The sequence below is a fragment of the Mycteria americana genome (assembly GCF_035582795.1).
Source record: "Mycteria americana isolate JAX WOST 10 ecotype Jacksonville Zoo and Gardens chromosome W unlocalized genomic scaffold, USCA_MyAme_1.0 Scaffold_33, whole genome shotgun sequence".
Taxonomy (NCBI): domain Eukaryota; kingdom Metazoa; phylum Chordata; class Aves; order Ciconiiformes; family Ciconiidae; genus Mycteria; species Mycteria americana.
This window is the reverse complement of record NW_027445439.1, coordinates 1785986-1801239: the sequence shown is the minus strand read 5'-3', so window position 1 is coordinate 1801239 and position 15254 is coordinate 1785986. Positions and strand designations below refer to the sequence as shown.

The window sequence follows — 15254 nt, the reverse complement described above, 5'->3', positions numbered from 1 at the left end:
GTCCATTGGAAACCAGAGCAGCAATTTTCCTGGAAGAACCCCCTTTGGTGATTGTTTTTCCTTGCAACTCATGTACCTGCGCCTCTAGGTTCGAGGTAGGTTTCCCATCCCACTTCCTCATGTCCTCTCCGTGATCACGCAGGTAAAACCATAGGGTGCCCCGTGGTGTGTATCCTCTATATTGTCTTTCTTGAGTAGAAATATGCTGACTCCTAATAGCAGAGATACTGGTCTGTACAGGTGGGGAGCAGGACCTATCCTCTTTGAGTTGCTGGACCTCCCGGGACAGTTTCTCCACAGCTGAGGCAAGGGAGGAAGAGATACTTGCTTCGTATTCCTGGAGGTAGCTAGCTGCTTCATCCACTGTTGTACCCTCTCCATCTTTCCAGGTCAGTATTGCCGATGAGCTGGCATATGATGCTGGTGCGCTCCGTACCAAATTCTGCCACATGGGTCGTGTGCACTGGACTTCATCTGGATCTTTGGATAACTGCTCGTTGTTCAGGTCACCATAAACCACCTCCAGCATGGCTAATTCCCTCAGGTACTGGATACCTCTCTCCATGGTGGTCCATTTGCCTGGGCGATATATAACATCTTCCTTGAAGGGATATCTTTCCTTCATAGCTGACAGGAGTCACCTCCAGAGGCTGAGGGCTGGTGCCCCTTTTCCAATTGCTTTGTCAATGCCCCCTTCCCTAGAAAGGGATCCCAGCTGTTTGGCTTCCTTACCCTCTAATTCCAGGCTACTGGCCCCATTATCCCAGCATCAGAGCAGCCAGGTGAGAATGTGCTTGCCTGGACAATGGCCTAAATCTTTTTGCTTATCTTGCAGCTCACTCACGGATAGGGATTGGGTCGTTACCATCTCATTTATGCTTCTGCCTCTTTCCTCCTCCTGTTCTCATGATGGCCCTGGTTCATCTTCATCCCTTTCTAAACGAGCTGATTTTCTTGTGTATTTCTTCTTGTGTATAGGGGTGACTGATACCAGCATGGGTTGGTTCTCTGGTTCAGCTGCAGTGCCTGCCGCTGGGGTTGGAGTAGTCGTGGTGCCTGTTGCTTTGTTGTCAGATCCAGACACCTTCTCTTCCCCTTGAGGGTTCTGAATAGTGTTGAACAGGGCTTGGTAGGCATGGGCCAGGCCCCAGCAAATTGCAGTGATTTCTATCTCCCTAGAATTGCCAGGGTGACAGCATACTTTTTCCAAATATTCTACTAGTTTTTCAGGATTCTGCACTTGTTCAGGGGTGAAGTTCCAAAATACTGGAGGTGCCCACCGTCCTAGGCGTTTGCCCATGCTATGCCACACACCCTGCCACTCATAACTATCCAGCCTTGGGGCAGATCTCTGGATAGTATTCTTAATTATTTGCTTAACTTTAAACAAGGCCTGACACACATTCAGGAGACATAGCAATAGGAACATGCTGGTTTGAATATCCCAAGGATATTCAAAATTCTCAAGAGCTGTTGTAGTTAGCCTGGAGAGGGAGGGGAAGATGGAGGAAGGTGTCTCCCCCATAGGTTGGCTCTCCAAGAAGTGGTAAAAAGTCTAATTATCAATAATTCCCGACAGATGGCTCCCGAAGCACAGAGGTGATGGCAGTGCTGAGTACAAGGACAAGATCCATTTTACGAACAAGAATTTTATCATAGCAAAAGCTAGTGTTACACAACACGTCAAAGTGATAGTCTTAATCTGTCTCCCAGAAGTGATAAACAGTATACAAATACTGATACACAACATATACGGCAAGTAAGGTGTTACATAACACAGCTCTGAGAACCAGTACATCGACATTGTGACCAGTGACTACTAAACTAATATAATAAACACTTATAACAAATTTGTTTTAACACACTCTGGTCAGATCTGTTATTATCTCAACCCTTCGAGCCCCACATTGGGCACTAAAACGGACTGTCTTGGTTTAATCTCAGGTGTCAACTAAGCACCACGCAGCCACTTGCTCACCCTCCCCCCCTGGTGGGATGGGGGAGAGAATCAGAAAAGCATAAGTAAGAAAACTCATGGGTTGAGATAAAACAATAATAATAAATTGTCATGAAAAGGAAAACCATGAGAGAGAGAGAGAGGGAGAGGAACAAAACCCAGGGAAAAGAAAAAAACAACAAGTGATGCAACTGCTCACTACCTGCCGACTGATGCCCAGCCAGTCCCTGAGCAGTGATCGCTGCCCCCCTGGCCAACTCCCCCCAGTTTATATACTGAGCATGACATCATATGGTATGGAATAGCCCTTTGGCCAGTTTGGGTCAGCTGTCCTGGCTGTGCCCCCTCCCAGCTTCTTGTGCACCTGGCAGAGTATGGGAAGCTGAAAAGTCCTTGACTAGTGTAAACACCACTTAGCAACAACTAAACCATCAGTGCATTATCAACATTATTCTCATACTAAATCCAAAACACAGCACTATACCAGCTACTAGGAAGAAAATTAACTCTATCCCAGCTGAAACCAGGACAGCAGTGTTCACCCCTGTTCTGGACTCTCATGAGAGAATGCTAACTTCTTGTCTTGCATTAAAAAAACATTTGCTATAGATGAGAACTACAGTTTGCCAATCTATCAAGTTACTAAGAGCAGTCCTAGCAGTTTGGGTACTCCTGTAAATAAAATAAAATACATGTTAAAATCATAGCACTCACTCGGCCCTGAACTTGTTTGTATTAAGGGTTAGTAAGTATCCTTGCCCAGTCACCAATACCTGGTCTAGATAAAAAAAAAGAAGTGTACTTCATTCTTAGCTTCCATAATGCATCATTGTCTTCTTGCATTCAGAGCATGTAGCATATGGTGATGTAGGACCAGTTTGGCTTTTTTTATTTTCCCCTCTCAAGAAGATAAGCGGTCACTCTTTCCTTCCATCTGAATTACAACATCGCTGTGTTTTCTGCAAGTAAGGGGAGATATTTGATAATCTCTTTTAGAAAACATCTTAATTGATCATGAGGTTGTGTTGTGATGTGTTTTCAGAATGCTCTGGTGATAAACCTGTAATTCAGTTTCTTTAACCACAATATAAACGATCAGTTTCTTCAACCACAATATAAATGAGGATATTTTTTTATGAAAGAATGGATTCTTTTGCAGCAGATGCATCTTCAAGTCCATTCTCCTCTACAGCTAAGGGATTTTCTATTTTCTGTGTGAAGTTTTTTGTTGTCGGTACCAACACAAAGGCATTTAATGCCACTCTACTTTGCTTCCAGCATCGCAGTGTTTAACATTTCTTTGAATTTTCTCTGAATGCGGTAAAAAAAAGTACCCGAAGGAGGTGCTGAGAGACTGTTCAGTTGCATTGCATTCTGGTTTTTGCCTATCACTGTCATGAAGTTTCATTTTACTATAGTGTTTGTAATTTACTTAAGGAATATAAAAGCAAAATTAATAATTGCAGGCTATGACTTTGATGGAGGAAGATAAAGAAGCGGTATTCATTGTTTGTCTTTATAACATCTGGATATTTCCTGTGTGAATTAACTTTAAAAAAATTGCCTTCTTTTGTCAAGCTAAATGTTCATGTGATTATCCTCTGTTTAGAAAGTGATGGAAAAATATTTTTTTCCTTTTATTTTGGAAAATATATGATTTTGGAGATATGACAGATTTCCATCTGAAAAGTTTTTGAAAATTCAGTGAAATGGAGAGCAGATACTTTTAAATAGATTTTGAGAATAATACTGCTTGCTGTAGATCTTCAAACCCAAATCTTCTTTTTAATAGACCAGTCATTTTCTTCTGTCATTCTCATTTTTGCACGTGGTGGGTTGACCCAAGCTAGCAGCTAAGCACCAAACAGCTGCTTGCTCACTTCCCCCCACCAGCAGCAGAGGGGAGAGAAAAGAAGAGCAAAAGCAAGAAAACTCATGCATTGAGATAAAGATAATATAATAAGCTAAGGAAAGAGGAAGAAGAAAGAAAAAATGAAAAAAAAAGATGATGCAAAGGCAATCATTCACCACCTCCTACAAGTAGACTGATGCCAAGAGTCCCTGAGCAATGGCTACTTACTCCAAACCCCCCTCCCCTCCGATTTTATTACTTCTGCATGACGTTATATGGCATGGAATATCACTTTGGTCAGTTCAGGTCAGCTGTTCTGGTTGTGTCCCCTCCCAACTTCTTGCACACCCCAACCTATGCGCTGTGGGGCAGAGTGAAAAATGGAGAAGGCCTTGACACTGTTCAGCAATAGCTAAAACATTGGTGTGTTATAAACACTGTTTTGGTCACAAATCCAAAACAGCACTGCGCTGCCACAACTCTATTCCTCCTGAATAAGCTCTGCTACCCATTATGAGATCCAAGCTGCTGTGGATGACACTGGGTGTGTTGTGATTGTCAGAGGCGGCTTTGGAGAGACTGCAGATGCCAGCGAGCTGAAGTCCTGGGCAATCCCCTTTGTGCTGGTGGTTAGCACTATACAGGCTGCTATGAAGAAAATTAACTCCATCCCAGCCAGACCCAGTACAGCAGATAATTGATTTTTCTGGTCTTTTTGCCACCACATTGTATACGGACTGCTTCAACTTTGGGCTGTTTTTACTTTGCTGTGGTAAGCTAGTCCTTTCGTAGAGGATGTTACATGGGTGTCACCTGAAGTTCTTTTTTCACAGAATCATAGAATCGTTTAGGTTGGAAAAGACCTTTAAGATCATCAGTTCCAACCGTTAACCTAGCACTGTCAAATCCACCACTAAACTATGTCCCTAAGCACCACATCTACATGTCTTTTAAATACCTCCAGGGATGGTGACTCAACCACTTCCCTGGGCAGCCTGTTCCAATGCTTGACAACCCTTTCGGTGAAGAAATTTTTCCTAATATCCAATCTAAACTTCCCCTGGCGCAACTTGAGGCCATTTCCTCTTGTCCTATTGCTTGTTACTTGGGAGAAGAGACCGACACCCACCTTGCTACAACCTCCTTTCAGGTAGTTGTAGAGAGTGATAAGGTCTCCCCTCAGCCTCCTTTTCTCCAGGCTAAACAGTCCCAGTTCCCTCAGCCGCTCCTCATAAGACTTGCTCTCTAGACCCTTCACCAGCTTCATTGCCCTTCTCTGGACACACTCCAGCACCTCAATGTCCTTCTTGTAGTGAGGGGCCCAAAACTGAACACAGTATTCAAGGTGTGGCCTCACCAGTGCCGAGTACAGGGGCACAATCACTTCCCTAGTCCTGCTGGCCACGCTATTTCTGATACAAGCCAGGATGCCATTGGCTTTCTTGGCCACCTGGGCACACTGCTGGCTCATGTTCAGGCAGCTGTCGACCAACATGCCCAGGTCCTTTTCCTCCAGGCAGCTTTCCAGCCACTCTTCTCCAAGCTTGTAGCGTTGCATGGGGTTTTTGTGACCCACGTGCAGGACGTGGCACTTAGCCTTGTTGAATCTCATACAATTGGCATCGGCCCATCGATCCAGCCTGTCCAGGTCCCTCTGCAGAGCCTTCCTACCCTCAAGCAGATCAACACTCCTGCACAACATGGTGTCATCTGGAAACTTACTGAGGGTGCACTCTGCCCCATTCCTCAAGTCATTAAGGAAGATGTTAAACAGTATTGGCCCCAGTAGAGAATCATAGAATGGTACGGGTTGGAAGGGACCTTTCAAGATCACCTAGTCCAACCCCCCTGCCATGGGCAGGTACATCTTTCACTAGATCAGGTTGCTCAAAGCCCCATCCAATCTGACCTTGAACACTTCCAATGATGGGGCATCCACAACGTCTCTGGACAACCTGTTCCAGTGTCTCACCACCCTCATAGTGAAGAATTTCTTCCTTATGTCCAATTGAAACCTACCCTCTTTCAGTTTAAAACTGTTGCCCCTTGTCCTGTCACTACAGGCCCTGGCAAAAAGTATCTCTCTGTCTTTCTTATAAGCCCCCTTTATATACTGATAGGCCGCAATAAGGTCTCCCCAGAGCCTTCTCTTCTCCAGGCTGAACAACTCCAACTCTCTCAGCCTTTCTTCAGAGGAGAGGTGTTCCAGCCCTCTGAACATTTTCATGGCCCTCCTCTGGACCTGCTCTAACAGGTCATATCTTTCCTGTGCTGGGGACCCCAGAGGTGGATGCAGTACTCCAGGTGGATTCTCATGAGAGTGGAGTATAGAGGGGGAGAATGACCTCCCTCGACATGCTGGCCATGCTTCCTTTCATGCAGCCCAGGATACGATTGGCTTTCTGGGCTGCAAGCGCACGTTGCCGGCTCATGTCCAATTTTTCATCCACCAGTATATCCCCAAGTCCTTCTCTGCAGGGCTGCTCTCAATCCCTTCATCCCCCAGTCTGTATTGATACTGGGGATTGCCCCAACCCAGGTGCAGGACCTTGCACTTGGCCTTGTTGAACTTCATGAGGTTCGCGGGGGCCCGCTCCTCAAGCCTGTCAAGGTCCCTCTGGATGGCAGCCCTTCCCTCTAGGGAATCAACTGCATCACTCAGCTTGGTGTCATCTGCAAACTTGCTGAGGATGCACTCAGTCCCACTGTCTATGTCATTGATGAAGATATTAAATAGTACTGATCCCAGTATGGACCCCTGAGGGACACCACTCGTTGCTGGTTTCCACTTGGACATTGAGTCGTTGACTAGAACTCTTTGGACGTGGCCATACAGCCAGTTCCTTATCCACCTAACAGTCCATCCGTCAAACCCATATCTCTCCAATTTAGAGGCAAGAATGTTGTGGGGGACTGTATCAAAGGCCTTACAGAAGTCCAGGTAGATGACATCCGTAGCTCTTCCCTTGTCCACTGATGCAGTCACTCCATCGTAGAAGGCCACTAGATTAGTCAGGCCCTTTTTCCAGTCACTTTTTCCAGTCACTGGGGACTTCGCCTGACTGCCATGACTTTTCAGATATGATGGAGTGTGGCTTGGCAACTACATCTGCCAGTTCCCTCAGGACCCTGGGGTGCATCTCCTCGAGTCCAATGGACTTGTGTATCTTCAGGTTCCTCAGGTGGTCTCGAACCTGAACTTCTCCTACGAAGGGAGGGACTTCGTTCCCCTAGTCCCTGCCTTGAGGTTCGGGGACTTGAGAGATGTGGGAAGAGAGATTACCACTGAAAACTGGGGAAACAAAATTGTTGAGTACCTCAGCCTTCTCCATGTTGGTTGTCACCAGTTCTCCTGTCTTATTTATCAGGGTGCTTACATTTTCTTTAATCTTCCTTTTCTGGCCGACTTACCTGTAAAAGCCCTTCTTATTCTTCGCATCCCTTGCCAAATTCAGCTCCAACTGCGCCTTAGCTTTCCTGATCCCATCCCTATGTATCTGGGCAGTGTCCTTATATTCTTCCCAGGATACATGTCCCTGGTTCCACTGCCTACGCATTTCCTTCTTACACTTTATCTGACAGTAGCCTACCATCATTCTCCAGGATTTTTATCAGCCTTTTTAACAGGCCATAATAGACAATTATATTGTCAGGCCCCTGAGGGCACTAATAGGTCTTAATGGCTCTGACCAGCCTTACTTGGGGCCTCCACACCCTCTGCCCAGGAGCCCCAGTTCAGCTCAGACCTGGGCCTTCAGTCCTTGCCTGAGTTATGTCATAGGAGTACTGGACTCCAGCTCAGCCACAGCTGTGCTTGGCCATAGACCCCACTGATCTGGACCCTGACCTGCAGACTGATTTCCTAGTTTGACCTTGGCCTTACCTTGTCACTGTGGACCTACTCAGTGATCACTGTCTGACCCTGGTTACTCTCATCAGATCTGATCCTGACACTAACCTGCAGATTGACTTCCTGACTTGATCTTGGACTTGCCTTATCACCATGAACTTGCCTGATGATCTGGACTCTTAGTTGAACCTGTTTACCATCCCTGGGTCTACCCTGCTCACCTTGCTCAGGTACTGTGAGGGCTCTGGCCAGCAAGGCCCCTGCCCTGCTGGCCTTGTTATCGCATTTGGCTCCTCATCCCTTAGGGAGCAGATGGCCCTCACTGCACCCTGACATATGTGGGTTTATAATTTCCCACAAAACACCTCGTTCTAAATACTCCTTAATGATTTTTCCCAGAGCAGTCCTAGCTTTTTTAGGATATGGATATTGTATAAGGGGGATGAACTGAGGGTCCCACTGCTTCAACTTGGTCATTTCTTTTTTCCACACTGTAGGATTTTTTTCTGCCATACTCCTGGGACCTCTTCTTTCCAGAATTCTTTATCTATTTCAGTTAAAGTTTGTACTTGTTCTCTTGAATCTTTATATCAGCCTTTCCCTGCTTCCTGTATTCCTTTATATTTCTACAAAATATCACTATAAAAATTAAGATTCCATGTTCCATTATCCAGTCAATTCCTAAAATAAAAGGTTCTTTGCTATTATTTACAACCTCATACTTGATATCAACAGCTCACTGCCCTATTATTAGATTCATAATATAATATTTAGGGCCTTTTCCTTCCATCCTACTGAAGGAGGCTGCCTTCATATTTTCTTGTTGAACAAATTCTTTAAGAAAAGTTTTAGACAAACTGATTCGTGCTCCTGTGTCCAGGAAAACACCGTATTTTTTTTCTCTACTTCATACAAAGTACTGGGGTTCCCCTGCCGAGCATCCCAATGTATTCAACACGCAGGCACCCATTCGTATGGGTAACACTGGGCCCAAAGCAGACTTCACAGAATCATAGAATCGTTTAGGTTGGAAAAGACCTTTAAGATCATCAAGTCCAACTAGCACTGCCAAATCCACCACTAAACTATGTCCCTAAGCACCACATCTACATGTCTTTTAAATACCTTCAGGGATGGTGACTCAACCACTTCCCTGGGCAGCCTGTTCCAATGCTTGACCACCCTTTTGGTGAAGAAATTTTTCCTAATATCCAATCTAAACCTCCCCTGGTGCAACTTGAGGCCATTTCCTCTTGTCCTATTGCTTGTTACTTGGGAGAAGAGACCGACAACCACCTTGCTACAACCTCCTTTCAGGTAGTTGTAGAGAGTGATACGGTCTCCCCTCAGCCTCCTTTTCTCCAGGCTAAACAACCCCAGTCCCCTCAGCCGCTCCTCATAAGACTTCTGCTCTAGACCCTTCACCAGCTTCGTTGCTCTTCTTTGGACACACTCCAGCACCTCAATGTCCTTCTTGTAGTGAGGGGCCCAAAACTGAACACAGTATTCAAGGTGCGGCCTCACCGGTGCTGAGTGCAGGGGCACGATCACTTCCCTGGTCCTGCTGGCCACACTATTTCTGATACAAGCCAGGATGCTGTTGGCCTTCTTGGCCACCTGGGCACACTGCTGGCTCATATTCGGCCAGCTATCGGGCAACACCCCCAGGTCCTTTTCCTCCGGGCAGCTTTCCAGCCACTCTTCCCCAAGCCTGTAGCGTTGCATGGGGTTATTGTGACCCACGTGCAGGACCTGGCACTTAGCCTTGTTGAACCTCATACAATTGGCGTCAGCCCATCGATCCAGCCCGTCCAGGTCCCTCTGTATAGCCTTCCTACCCTCAAGCAGATCAACACTCCCGCACAACTTGGTGTCATCTGCAAACTTACTGAGGGCGCACTCAATCCCCTCGTCCCCTCCCCATTGACAAAGATATTAAACAGAACTGGCCCCAATACTGAGCCCTGGGGAACACCACTTGTGACCGGCCGCCAACTGGAGTAAACTCCATTCACCACCACTCTTTGGGCCCGGCCATCCAGCCAGTTTTTTACCCAGGGAAGCGTATGCCCGTCCAAGCCATTAGCAGCCAGTTTCTCCAGGAGAATGCTGTGGGAAACGGTGTCAAAGGCTTTACTAAAGTCTAGGTAGACAACATTCACAGCCTTTCCCTCATCCACTAAGCGGGTCACCTTGTCATAGAAGGAGATCAGGTTAGTCCAGCAGGACCTGCCTTTCATAAACCCATGCTGACTGGGCCTGATCACCTGGTTGTCCTGTACGTGCCGTGTGATGGCACTCAGGATGATCTGCTCCATAATCTTCCCTGGCACCGAGGTCAGGCTGACAGGCCTGTAGTTCCCCGGGTCCTCCTTCTGGCCCTTCTTGTAGATGGGCGTCACATTTGCTAGCCTCCAGTCAACTGGGACCTCCCCGGTTAGCCAGGACTGCTGATAAAGGATTGAAAGTGGCTTGGTGAGCACTTTTGCCAGCTCCCTCAGTACTCTTGGGTGGATCCCATCCGGCCCCATAGACTTGTGTGTGTCTAAGAAGTGGTGTATCAGGTCGCTAACCATTTCCCCTTGGATTATGGGGGCTTCATTCTGCTCCCCGTCCCTGTCTTCCAGCTCAGGGGGCTGGGTACCCTGAGAACAACTGGTCTTACCAGTAAAGACTGAGGCAAAGAAGGCATTAAGTACCTCGGCCTTTTCCTCATCCGTTGTCACTGTGTTCCCCCCCACGTCCAATAAAGGATGGAGATTCTCCTTAGCCCTCCTTTCGTTGTTAATCTATTTATAGAAACATTTTTTATTGTCTTTTACGGCAGTAGCCAGATTACATTCTAGTTGGACTTTGGCCCTTCTAATTTTCTCCCTGCATAACCTCACGACATCTTTGTAGTCCTCCTGAGTTGCCTGCCCCTTCTTCCAAAGGTCATAAACTCTCCTTTTTTTCCTGAGTTCCAGCCAAAGCTCTCTGCTCAGCCAGGCCGGTCTTCTTCCCCACTGGCTCGTCTTTCGGCACATGGGGATGGCCTGCTCCTGTGCCTTTAAGATTTCCTCCTGGAAGAATGTCCAGCCTTCCTGGACTCCTTTGCCCTTCAGGACTGCTTCCCAAGGGACTCTGTCAACCAGGCTCCTAAACAGGCCAAAGTCTGCCCTCCGGAAGTCCAAGACAGCAGTTCTGCTGACCCCCCTCCTTACTTCTCCAAGAATCAAAAACTGTATCATTTCATGATCGCTATGCCCAAGACAGCTTCCAACCGTCACATCACTCAGAAGTCCTTCTCTGTTCGCAAACAACAGGTCCAGCGGGGTGCCTTCCCTAGTTGGCTCGCTCACCAGCTGTGTCAGGAAGTTATCTTCCACACACTCCAGGAACCTCCTAGACTGTTTCCTCTCTGCTGTGTTGTATTTCCAGCAGACATCTGGCAAGTTGAAGTCCCCCACGAGAACAAGGGCTAGCGATCGTGAGGCTTCTCCCAGCTGCTTATAGAATATTTCGTCTGCCTCTTCATCCTGGTTGGGTGGTCTGTAACAGACTCCCACCACAATATCTGCCTTGTTGGCCTTCCCCCTGATTCTTACCCATAAACACTCAACCCTATCATCACCATCATCAAGCTCTAGACAATCAAAACACTCCCTAACATACAGGGCTACCCCACCGCCTCTCCTTCCTTGCCTATCCCTTCTGAAGAGTTTATAGCCATCCATTGCAGCACTCCAGTTGTGCGAGTTATCCATCCCACCATGTTTCTGTGATGGCAACTATATTGGTTTTCCTGGTGTACAATGGCTTCCAGCTCCTCCTGTTTGTTGCCCATGCTGTGTGCTTTGGTGTAGAGGCACTTCAGTTGGGCTATTGATCCCGCCACCTTTTTGGGGGGAGAAGCCCTAATTCCTACGTGACCATTCTCAGGCGCTTCTGTGGTTTCTAACACATTCATAACCCTTGCGTCTTTGCTGCCGCATGGTTCTCCATCCTCTACCTCCACTGAGATGGCAGACTGAAGGACCTCGCTAGCACACTGTCCCTCAAACATTGGCGTGCCGCCCTCAGGCTTATCTCTAGCAGGCCTGGTTTTATCCCTTTCCCCCTTCAAATCTAGTTTAAAGCTCTTTCAATGAGCCCTGCTAACTCCTGCACAAAGATCCTTTTCCCCCTTTGAGACAGGCGTACCCCGTCTGTCGCCAGCAGGCCTGGTGTCGTGTAGACCGACCCATGATCAAAAAACCCCAAAATTCTGCCAGTGACACCAGGCTCGGAGCCAGGTATTGATCTGCTGGCTCTTCCTGTTTCTTCCCTCATGGTTCCCTGCAACTGGAAGGATAGAGGAGAACACTACTTGTGCTCCTGATCCCTTAACCAGTCGTCCCAAGGCCCTGAAGTCTCTCTTGATTGCCCTCGGACTTCTAGTTGCAGCTTCATCGCTGCCTACCTGAAAAAAAAATACTGGATAATAATCTGAGGGCTGTACCAGGGTAGGAAGTTTTCTCTTCACTTCTTTAACCCAGGCCCCAGGGAGGCAGCAGACTTCCCTAAGAAGTGGGTCTGGTCTGCATATTGGGCCTTCTGTTCCCTTCAGAAGGGAGTCTCCTATGACAATGACCAGTCTTTTTTTCTTTATGGAAGCAGTTTTGATGCAGGGCATAGGCTGACTTAACCTTGGCGACACCTCCAAGCTAGATGAACCATCATCCTTGTCATTGTTTGGTTCCACTTGCAGAGCCTCGTACCTATTATGCAAGGGCACCTGGGAAGGTGGGGTAGTCACAGAGGAGACGCGCCTGCTGTGCCAGGCAGGAACTTGTTGCCATTGCCCCCTATCCCTTAAGTCACTGTGTTCTGCCAGGAGGAGAGAGGATAGGGAATCCTCCGTATCATGCATCCTGTCTGCCTGTTGGGCCTGTCTCAGGGAAGGTAGGGTGCGATTCCAGTGGTCTCTCTCTCGGACTCCCTGATACTCCTCAACCTGCTCACCTCCTCCCAGAGCTCTGCCACTAAGCTGAGGAGTTCCTCTACCTGGGCGCACCTCCTACAGGTGTGGTCACTACTGCCATCCAGTACTGGCATAAGAGTAGGGCACAGCCTGTACCCTGCCACCTGGGTAGCAGTGTGTTCCCACCGGAGCTCTGTGTGGGAAGCTGCGTCAGTCGTGGTGGGCGCAGAGTTTAGGGAGGCCATGGCTTTCTGCCGGGTGGATACCATCGCTCCCTGGTCGAGTTTGAGCGCCCTTCTTGAGCGCCACACTCCTAGTCGCTAGCGCTCCCTAGGGGCTTCTTTTATACGTTGGGGGAGCTTGGCTGCCGTTGCTCCTGGCCTCACCCAGGTCTCTTCAGCCGCTGTTGCGCGAGTTCCTGGCGGCTCTCTCAGCTCCCCCCGAGGTTTCTCCAGTTCGGGACACCCCCCCCCCCCGTGCACCGCGCTAGAGCGCTCCGCTGCGGATCGTGCTGGCACCGGAGCTGCTCGCCTCGGCGACTTCCCTATTGTTGGTTTTCACCAATTGGGGGTAGGGCAGCGGAGCTTGAGCACTGAGGTATACTGCTGCTACTGCTCTTCTTTTCAGCTGTTGTATCACTCTTTTTAGCTTATCCCATGTTTTCTTCCTAATCCATTTGCCATATTTTCTCCTGAATCCTTTAACACTTTCCACAGCCTTACACAGATTTGGTCCATTTCTTCTGATTTACTAACCTTATTGTCATTGTTTCCTGCACCTATTTCTCTTCAACCTCTTCTCTACTGTCCATCTTCGCAGTTACTGTAAGTCCCTGTTTTTTCTTGATCCATGTAAGAAATTTTTCCCTTTTCTTCTGAACCTAGTCCCTGATACTTCATAACACACTGTGTTATCTCTGCCCATTGATTCCCGATAGGTTCCCCTGCATTTTGCTGCATGGACAGTTGTTGTGAGTAGCGGGGGTGTGTTTGGGCAGCTAATTCTCATAATTCATCCACTGTTCAAGGAACCTGATTCATCCTTATTTCTGCCAGGGGAGCTGGAACTACTTGTACCCCATCAGGAAAAGGTGGTCAGTACACAATAGATATCATGTCCTGCCAATGTTTGAGAAACCCCACATTTGTTCATACATAAAACATTCTCCATCTTCTCCTGGCTTAGTACAGCTAACAGAAGCATCCAACAGATGCAGCAGTTTGCACAGTGGTTTCTGGGCTCTGCTTTTAGATTGTCTAGATTTTCTGGGAACGGGAACAACTTCTGAGATCATCAGGGGACTCCTAGGAACCCCTTGAGGAACTTCAGGGTGCCTGATGTTGCTGGGAAAGGATAGCTACAGGAGACTGTGATTCTAGCAGCAGCTAATGAGCTCTGTCAGTTGTTCTTGATCAAAGGGTGCTTTGAGCTTTTGTTCCAGCTGACTCCTGATTAGGAACGGTCAATCACACTTTCAGCAGGTGCTAGGGAGAGGCCTATATAACTGCTGGGCCTAGCACTAATAGAAGTAGTAAGTAGGCATAACATTTGTTATGGTAGGGTATGCAGAAATTGGCTAGAAACTCTGCTGAGGGTAGTTTATGTGTGCTCAGCGACAGTAACAATGTGCTTCAGGTCATGGTCCCCAGCACTAACTAGAGCAACTATCCCTGGAATATCAGAGGTCTTGACTCAGACTGAGCTCCAGAGGAAGATGCATCTCTCCAGGCCTTTGGCTGCAGGGAGTGCCTGGGGTTTCTTGCTAAGGCTGGAGTAGGGAGAGATGGTGCCCTTGTTTACAGAAGATGTGTGTTGGTGGAGAATCTCTGTTGTGAAGTAAAGGAGCTGCAGGGAGGAGGTCAGCAGACTGCATGGCATCAAAGGTGATGAAATGGAGACTGATGGGATTTTCTCTAAGACCCTAGAGATACAAGAGCCGCAATGAGGGAGGGGGCAGCCAGGGTCTGCGTTGAAAGAAAGGAGCAAGGTAAATGGCAGGATTGCATCCCTGGACTTCAGGAGAGTAGGCTTTGGTCTGTTCAGGGATCTGCTTGGAAGAGTTCTGTGTGTTGTGGTTTAACCCCAGTAGGCAGCTAGGCGCCACACAGTCACTTGCTTGTTCCCTCCCAGCAGGATGGGGGAGAGGATTGGAAGGGTAAAAGTAAGAAAAACTGTGGGTTGAGATAAAGACAGTTTAATGGGTAAAGCAAAGCTCTGTGTGCAGGCAGAGCAAAATAAGGAATTTATTCACTACTTCCTGTGGGCAGGCAGCTGTTTAGCCATTTCCAGGAAAGCAGGGCTTCCTCATGCATAATGGTCCAAACATCCCCCCCCTTCCTCCTTCTTTCCCACAGCTTTTATTGAGTCCCCTCCCAACTTCTTGTGCACCCCCAGCTGATGGGGCAGTGTGAGAAACAGAAGGCCTCGATGCTATGCAAGCACTGTTCAGCAATAACTAAAACATGGGCGTGTTATCAACACTGTTTTGGTCACAAATCCAAAACATAGCACCGTAAGAGCTGCTATGAAGAAAACTAACTCCATCCAGTAGATAAGTAATTGTACTGTGTGAATAGTTAACATAATTCACTTGTGCACATGTGCTTGTAATTATTGGATTGGAGCAACAGTAGGGAGGCCAACCTCATCTGTC

The 15254-nt window shown here is 47.7% G+C and overlaps 1 protein-coding gene across 8 annotated transcripts in view; it reads left to right on the top strand.

Annotated features, from left to right (window-relative positions):
* The window catches only part of LOC142403083 (polycomb group RING finger protein 3-like), a 175151-nt gene that overhangs the window by 44496 nt on the left and 115401 nt on the right, over positions 1–15254 (top strand). The gene's annotated exons all lie outside the window — the stretch shown is intronic.